Genomic DNA, 9,509 nt, shown 5'->3' with positions numbered 1-9,509 from the left:
TGCTTCTGACCAGAGCATGATGTGATGTTAGGATCATCTTCACTGAGGGCATTGCAGAGGACAGTAGGACCTCCATGGGTCCAGAGGGTGGATTGACCTAGACAATTGTTCTCAGGCCTTGAAACTTAATGAAATTTTCCCTGCTATGTTTTGGACTTGCTTGGGACCTATGACCCCAATTTTCCTTCCAAATTTTCCCTTTTGGATTGGGAATGTCTATCCTGTGTCTAAACTGCCATTATAATAAGCAAGCAGATAGATTGTTTTCTACATTTCAAAAACAGATGGAGGAGAATTTTTCTCCAAGATAAACCATACCTAAGGTTTCAAACTTATCTGATTTCAGTGATTTAGAAGATGAGATTTGGGACATTTTGAGTTGATAATATTTTGATGAGATCTTAAACTTATGTTAAGATGAAGTGAAGGCATTTTGCACATGGTAAGAATATGGCCTTGGGGGGCTGGAGGCAAGACTGTTTTGGTTGTAACTGTGTCAACCAATTAAATTGTGCTGTCAAGAACTGCTAGCAACCACCAAAAGGTAGAAAGAGGCAAGAAAGTTTGATGCAGTCTCACTTGCTTATTGTTTCTTTTGTTTCCTTTTCTTGAGGAGATATATCAGAAAAAATATTAAGGAAACCATCAACAAAATAAAAAGACAGCCCACTGCATGGGAGAACATATTCACCAGTGATACATCTGATAAGGAGTTAATATAGAAAATTCATAAGGAACTTATAAAATTCACACCAAGAAATGAAACAATCCAATTAAAATTGGACAAAGGAACTGAATAGCTATTTCTCTAAAGAAGACCTACAGGTCATCAACAGAGAGATGAAAAGATGCTCAATGTCACTAATCATCAGAGAAATGCATATTAAAACCACAATGAGATATCACCTTACACCTGTCAGAATGGCTGCCATCAATAAATTATCAAGCAATAAATGTTGGTCAGAATGTGGAGAAAAGGGAATCTTCATATACTTTGGTGGGAATGCAGATTGGTGCAGCTATATGGAAAACAGTATGGACTAAAAAAATTAAAAATGGAACTTCTTTATGGTCCAGCAATTGTTCTTCTGGGAATATATCTGAAGAAATCTGAAACACTGATTTGAAAGGATATATGCATTCATGTGTTCATTGCAGTATTATTTACAATAGCCAGTAAAACCCTGGGTGGAAAAAAACCCCTTCCCCCACTGTTAGAGCCTATTCAGTGAAGAGGGACCTATCCAGGAGAAGATTGGCAGATTGACTTTATCAAAATGCCTCCCTGTAGACGATATATGTGGATACTTATTAGTTATGAGAGATACCTTTACTGGATGGATGGAGGATACCTTTTCTGACAAGGATGGATAAAGCCACAGAAATAGCAAAAACCCTCCTAAAGGAAACAATACCCCAACTTGGTCTCCCAATTCCAGGCCACTGTATCTTTAGGGGATTGAGTGCATCTCAAAAGTTGGAAAAAGGGAGCCCCAACAGATCAACTTAGACCTAAATGGAAACGGCCCTACCAGGTTGTCCTAAGTACGCCCATATCTGAAGCTGCTAGTGTTAGATAGTTGAGTTCCTATTTCCAGAGCAAAACAAACAGATGCTCGACCAGACCAGAAGAAGAATTGGACTCCACCTATGCCTGTGAACCTTTAGAAGACCTCAAATTCCCATCCAAAAAGAAGAAACCTTAAAGATAAGTCAATATGAAACCTCTTCTTACTAACAATCTGCACTCTTGCTACTCCCTCTTGGAGAGCAATAACTTTCTTTTCTAAATCACCCAGGATTTGCTCTGGGGCAATATTTTTAACAATTGCTGGGTTTGCCATAGTCAACCACAATACAGTGAGTAACCTGATAGAGAAGCAGGCCAGTCATGACAACTTCAGCACCTAGACCTGGGCCAAAACAGAAAATCTGGGCAGTGTTAGGAGGAATATCCCTAACAGTACTTTGGGCCAAATGAACTAACACACAATCTGAGTCTCGAAATACTATTGCCAGCACAGAAACCTGAATGGACTTTTAAGTAGATTACTTATTGGCCCAGGAAGGTAGGGTTTGTGCTCTAGCTAATACTTTTGATAAACTCATCAGGGCAAATAGAAGCAAATACTGATAAAATATTGCAGCAAGTAATGTGGCTAAAAGGATTGTATCCTGGAAACCCTGAAACTATCTGGGATACCATTAAAGGGATACATTCCTTCAGTAACTTGGTTTCTACCTCTGTTGGGACTTACTAATCTTTAACTTTTGCATCTTTAGCCTATTGGTTAAATTTATATCTTCCAGACTTGCTGCAACAGGATGATGATGCTCTGAGGTTTTCAACCCATCCCTAAGGAATCTGATGCCAACATCTTACAACACCCAGTGTCCATGCCCATCCCAGGAATTCCTCCCCAACCACTAGGAAAGATAGGGTGAGAGTTTTATGGTTCTCAGCAGTCAGGATTCATTGTCCAATTCCAGCAGGAAGTAGATAGAGAATATTGACCATTCTCCCTCTGTAACCCCAAAAAGAATTTTTGAGAACTATGTCTTTCAGGGGTAAGTTGAGGCAGGAAATAGAATAGGAAACCCTGAGACACTGAAGCTGTCATCAGTCAACATCCTGATTTCTGAGAATTGCCTTGTGACAGCTGATAATAATTAGCATTGTGGTTTCCTCTCCATGTGGGCAATCAAGGAGGACTGTGGGAAATTAAATATGTGGAAGCTTAAGGAAAAGCCCTATAAAGCCTGTAACTCTTGAATGGAAGAAAGCCATTTCCTGGCCAGAGATGGCCTGCTTCTATTTCTTGGGAAGTATGCTTTCCTTAATAAATTTCCCACTTGCTTTGCTTTACAATATCTGTGTGGTCAGTCCAATGCTTTGTGCATGACCACCAAAAGCTTGGACCCCATCTATATCAGCAACACCATGACTTATTAATTTAGAATCTGTGGATGTGAAGCCTGTATTTTGCAAAGATTCTGATGTGAACTTACTGGGAACCACTGCTTTATATTACGCATTTACTCTCCCTTTGGTGAACTTTCACTGGCTTCCCATGCCAAGCCTGCCTAGTTGTTTTTAATCAGCAACTGATGAAACACATCACAGTAAGTCTAAATTTTACAGATCTTTTCAGAGCACTTTCATGTGCAGTCCAATGACCACAACATTTACCAAGAGCTAAGCCCAGCTGTTTAGGCTATTGGCTTTTCCAACCAAATCCCTCCCATTTGGGAAATGGAAAATGGTATCACATTAAGCCTTATTTCTAAGTGGCAAGACTAATGAAATAAACCTCATTTGTCAGATGTGTCTGAATGAATTAAGTCTGAGCTGTTTTCTGCACCAAGAAGCGAATTGTTGATGTTTGCTTCTCTCAGATAATACAATCAAAGGAAACAGAGGTTATGCCTGAGTTAGGAGCATTGGCAGAAAGCCTGTGGTTTTTAAATTTTACTAGGACACCATAACAGGCCCCTTAAGGAATGATTATAAGAATTCCGATCAATCAGTACACAGATCACACTGGTCGCAGGACCAAGCAGGGGCATGCATTCAAATAAGCAGCCACTGCTTGAGGCTTATTAAGTATATTAACTCATGTGATCCTCACAATAACCCTTTCAAGCAGAACTATTAATATTATTCCCATTTTATGGATTAAAAAACAATCCATAAATTGGAGGTTTTTGATTTGCTCTAACTCTCATAGTTAGTAAGTGGGAGCTTTTGAAGCCAGGAAACCTGCACTGGTCCATAACCTTTACTCCACTAATGTGAAGATAAGTGATGGCCAAGCAGTCTTGAAAAACAAAAGTTAAAGTCTGCAGCACAAACTGGAGATCAAACTAAATGTACCTTGGGGATGTTCCTTAACTTCTCTGAGCCTACTTTTGCATCTGAAATATAGATATAATAATAGTACTTGCCTCATATAGTGGAGTTTAAACATGATTATGTATATGAAATGTTTAGAAAAGTAGCACTTCCAAGAGCTGTCAATATCAGTCATTGTTATTTGTATCATAACACAGCCCAAGTGGTCAGGGAGACATGACAACCTATTAAACTAAAAATTGCCCTGGTGATGTTAAAGCTGTGGATTCTGTAGACTCCCAGTACATCAGATCCAATATGAAATACAGTGATAAAAGATTTTCACCAAAATTTATGAACTGCCATTGTGACAAATCCACAGCCCATCCAGTCCAAGACTGTGAATTAGTCTGACAATGGAGGGCTCTACTTGCTATAGTTTGTTTATTTTTAGCAAACGTTCTCAATTTTCAAGCTATATAAATGCAACTAGACAAGGCATCAGACTCCAAGTAGCTGCAAACTGCAGTTGTTTGACTGCAGAACATACTATGGGAGAAGATCTCATCAGGTGGTAAATGTTAGTGCTCCTCAGTCAAATTTATAGACGCCAAAGAAAAACGAAATGAGAAAAACAAAAATAGGTAACATTTATAATATGCTTCTCACTGTATTAAACGTTATCCATGCAGTATCTCATTTAATCCTCACAACACCCTTCTAAGGTTGAACATTCCCACAGAAAATCACACAACCCCCAACTGTTGATCTCACTTTATATTCATGACTACACATCTCAAACAGGTACTCAACACAGCCTGACAATATAATCTCATTTCCCTAGTTACGTAGTTCAGTTTCCCATTCTCCAGAAGGACTATGTCACATGTCTGTCCTCTGAGTTCTAACATCTCTTCTCCTTTGTTGCCCTTACTCTCAGCCAATGACCACCTTTACAGATGTTGCCTCTACCACTACCTGCATCTACACACTTTGTTGCTGTCTCCTCCAGTTACCATAAAATATGTGTTTGTTCATTTCAAAGCCAACTATCCATCTCTATGGTTCTCAGGTACCCTCAGGTATTCAAGGACTTCCCCCTGCCATGTACCCCTTTTTATGAGTTTGATCCCACTGGTATATAAATACACTATTTTCTTCTATTAAAAAAAATCCCCTTAACCTTAAGGCCCTTTACTCCATTAATGTTGTTCTCATTAAAATAATTAAGTTCTCCTAACCATGGCCAGGTGGCTCTGTTGGTTAGAGCATCATCCTGTAAACCAAAAGGTTGCAGGTTCAGTTCCTGGTCAGGGCACGTATCTAGGTTGTGGGTTCAATCCCCAGTCAGAGAACATACTGGAGGCAACTGATTGATGTTTCTTTCACATTCACATCTATGTTTCTGCTTCTTTATCTCTCTCTCAAAATTAATAAACACATCCTCAGGTGAGAATTAAAAATAATAATAATAATAAAATCCTCCTAATTGTCAAGCCCACCCCGCACAGTAAGATTCACTAGATGACCACCACCTTCTCTTGGCTCCCCCTCCTCTTCTTTGTGTTCACTCTCAACCTAGATGGTTTCATCTAGTCCCTAGTTTAAATACCAGGTATGTGGTGATGATCCAAAATATCAGCTCTAGCCCTAACATTCCCCAGGACTACAGATTCAAATTTCCAATGGCCTATTTGATATCTCAACTTAAATATCTATTAGGTGATTTATGTTATGTATACTTTACCACAATAAAAACTAAATCTACCAGGTGATTGACTTGAAAGAACAAGTGTGTACATAATGTTAACGTATACATAATGCTAACTGTTAATGGTGGGATCTAGGTGGTGGGTTCACACAGTTTACTGGAAAATTCATCCCAACCATACTGTTAATATGTTGTATATTGGGGAAAAACAAAAACAAAAACAAAAAACCTACTAGGCATCTCAGACCTACCATACTCAAAATATAATTCTTGAGTTTATCTGTTCTAAAAAATCACAAATCTTGCTTCTCTTTTTCACTGATAATCCCAACTTCGAGAGCAGTATGCAGCACACAGGTGCTCAAAAGTAACTGTTAATTGATGAATTGACACTCTGTTTCTCCCTAAGCCTCTCAGCCCTCACTGGTCCTGAGGTGAGAATGGAGTCCGTAGCTTCGCAAACTCCCTGGCCCAGGCCAGCACAGATCATGACTTAGTACCTTTATTTACCACAGAGCCAAAGTGTTTCCTGTCCCACACCTGGTTGCACACAGGAACCACAGCAGATGTCACAGTAGAGCCAGCCATCACACTGCCTAGGTTGAGACTTTGGAGGACTCCAGCCCCATTCTGCTCAGAGGCCGCCCAAATCCAGCCCACAAAGGCCTGCGGCTGTCTGGGGTCTCCAGTCCACTCTTTCAGCCCCTGCGCATCAATGGTAGCTTCGTCTCAGGACCACTGGCCGGGACCAACTCCGCCCTTTCACGAGGCAGAGCAGCGGCCTTCATCCTTTCTCCGATGACCCACCTGGACCCCAGCCAACTTTCCTCACCTGGCCCCGCCCTGACAGGCCTGGCCCCAACCGCCCCACCTGCTCCATAGGTCCTGGTCAGTTGACTTCTCGCAGGAGCCCCCCAGTCCGCGGGATCAGTGCAGTCCAATCCTGGCGGCACCCACGAGCCTGCGCACAAGAGCTTCTCCCTGTACCGACACCTTCTGCTGGCTGGGCCAGAATCTATAGTGCCGCCCCCTTCTGCCCTGGCCCCCCGTCCCCGCAGCACTGCAATGCTTGCCGGCACCAGCGGTAGATTCTTTGTGGTGGATGGTCCACCATTCTATATAGGCCCCTCTCCTAAGCTAGACTCTTAATGCCACCACCTTCTGAGCCATGTCTACATCCTGAACCACTGAACATTGGGTTCTCTAGCAGTGGTCGCCTAGCTCATAGCTGCCCTGAAGCCAATACTGAGTCACAGAGGGGCTGGGTTTGGGGTCGGTTCATAGTGTTAGAGAAGGGCACATAGAGTGCACATTTTGGTCAAGACAGGTTATTGCAGAAGGAGTACCTAACCTGTGTGAGATTATGAGGTCAGTTGGCTGCTAGGTTGGTTGAGAGTATCAACTAGGATGGTCAGTGTAGGGAGACTTCAGAGTGTAGACATTCCTCAATACATTAAGCCAGAATCTTTTTATCTTGGTGGGAACACCTGTGTCCACTTGGTCCTGACCAGAGCCACTCTGGCAGACCCACTTTCCTTGAAGGCATAACTAGACTTGCCTTAGTTATCCCATAGCCCTCAGTGTTGGTCCAAGGAGAGAACCATATCCCTGAGATGAACTGAGTCTGAGTGAAAACAGTCCACCTCTGTCTAGGCCTGGAGGGGTCAGGTTCCTGCTCTGTGAGTTACCAAAGGCAGATACGTTCTCTCTATCAGAGGTCTCACCTTTCCTGGCAGTCAAGGTATCCTCCAGGTGAATGGTAGAAGTGCCAAAGTAGAATTCTTCATAAAAGCAGACCCCACGTCAGATGTGTCTTTTGTTTCTCATAATTTCTGATGTTAGAACCTTACATGGTCAACCATTTCACAAACATGAGCTGCATGACTGATTCCAAATGTTACATATATTTTTGTATCCCCATGTAGATGGCTGTCCCAGGGACAGAGAGAGGAAAGAATTCCCAACCAAAGCCTCAGGAAGTCCCTGAATGGAGATGAAATGAATCCTTTGTGGGAGTGGACTTTAGATTCTCATCCTACCCCTTCTAACATCCAGCTAAACTACACAATACTACCAGAAACCACTGACCCAGAAGATTCTTTTTGGCTGCTTCTCTTTTTATTAGTGAATAATTCAGAGGTCTATAAAGTTGAGTGCTTTCTCAAGGTTTGTACCACTCTTTTTTAAGAATAAATTTTATTGATTATGCTCTTACAGTTGTCCCAATTTTCCCCCTTTGCCTCCTGCCACCCCCTTCCCTCCAACAACCACCTCCCTTTTTTCATGCCCATGAGTCATGCATAGAAATCCTTTGGCTACCCCATTTCCTATACTGTTCTTAACATCCTCCTGTCTATTTTTTTTACCTACCAATTTGTACTTCTTAATCCCTGTACCTTTTTCCCCATTCTCCTACTTCCCTCTCCCAGCTGATAACCCTCAAAATGATCTCCATATTTATGATTCTGTTCCTGTTCTGCTTGTTTGCTTAGTTTTTTTTTCTTTTTGATTAATCTGTTGACAGTTGTGAATTTGTTGCTAGGTCATTTCAAATCCTTGTGTCTTGCTAATTACTGGTAGTGCAAAAGTCTTGCAGACCTAGACTTAGTCCCCGCTCTGCTACTGAATAGCTGGTGACCTAGGACAAGTGTCTTCCAACTTTTGCCTTTCTCTCTCTCTCTCTCTCTCTCTCTCATCTTTTTCTTAGAGGACATAGGGTTAAAAGTGTTTAATGAGACAAAGGATGGAAGTATCCAATACTGTGTCTGTCATTTAATGCTGCTTTCCTCTCCCAGGAGGTTAGAGCCACAAATTTCCCTAGGGTTGTGGCTCTCCTAAAGTTTCTGTGCTCACTGTTCCTATCTCTCACTATCTGTTTCTCTCTGAGCAGAGGACCCACCTCAGTTATGGTCTCTGTTCTGTTGTGGTGAGACTGGAACCCTTGATAAATCAGGCCAGACATATCCACACATCAGAGAGTTGTTCCTAAGCAGAACCAGATCCAGAAGATCAGGTTGCTAATGTTTCCTTCCCTCTTGACTCCAGAACTCAATCTCACAGCACCTTGTACTGTACAATCCTAGGCCCTTGCTCCTCAGTATAGGCCTGGTTTCACTCTGGTCCTCCAGCCCAGGCCTCAGCCCTGCCTCTCCTAGTCCAATCTCCAGGTTCCTTTCCTAATCTCGCTGAGGACTCTCTTTGTTGTCCCCTCTCTGCTGACCCCAGATACAGCTCACATGTCCTGCTTAGCCCCAGGCTCACTGACGATCTCTGGAGAAGCTCAGATGAGGGAGCAGAAGTGACTAGCACAGACAGCTAATGCTGATTCTGGACTCTCACTGTCTACATCTCTGACTCCGGTCTGGTCATCGAGACACCTTCTGATATGGGCCCTGAAGGCCAGGCAAATGTCTGCTTTCTGCTGAGGTGGGGCCCATCTGTTCCTTTTAAGTGTAAGAATTTACTACCAAAATGACCCCTCATCTCAAGCCGTGGGCCTCCAGACACAATCAGAACCCGTGCAGTGAGGGCCCCCAGACCTCAGACAGCTCACACCCCAAACCTCAGGACCCAAGTCATTTCTTCACAGCCTCCAAGAACCATGCTCGAGTTGAGGGTTTTCTAAACCTGGCTTGGGGCCAGAGAAGGGCAGATAACTAAGAATAAGAAACAGTGACAGAAAAAAAGAATCATTTCAGCAACACTACATTTTCACAGGATTCACTGTGGTACAGACCTCATCTTTGCAGCCCAGTTTATTTTTAGATGGTGCTTTTCACACCCAACACCACCAAGTATGATTTGATGAGGACTCTGAGCTTGGAAGAAGCTCTGGAGCCTTTTCTGTGAGTTTCTTTCTGCTCATCTTTGAGAGATTTCACATAAAAGACTCTATAAAAATAAACTGAAAGTTACAATGCCAATAAAAATTCCATTGGAAGCTAAAAAATATTTTATGTGAAGTGT

The sequence above is a fragment of the Pteronotus mesoamericanus genome, unplaced genomic scaffold (genome assembly GCF_021234165.1).
Source record: "Pteronotus mesoamericanus isolate MK-2021 breed Mesoamerican mustached bat unplaced genomic scaffold, CSHL_Meso_final contig_230, whole genome shotgun sequence".
Lineage (NCBI taxonomy): Eukaryota > Metazoa > Chordata > Mammalia > Chiroptera > Mormoopidae > Pteronotus > Pteronotus mesoamericanus.
Note: the sequence above shows the minus strand (reverse complement) of the source record.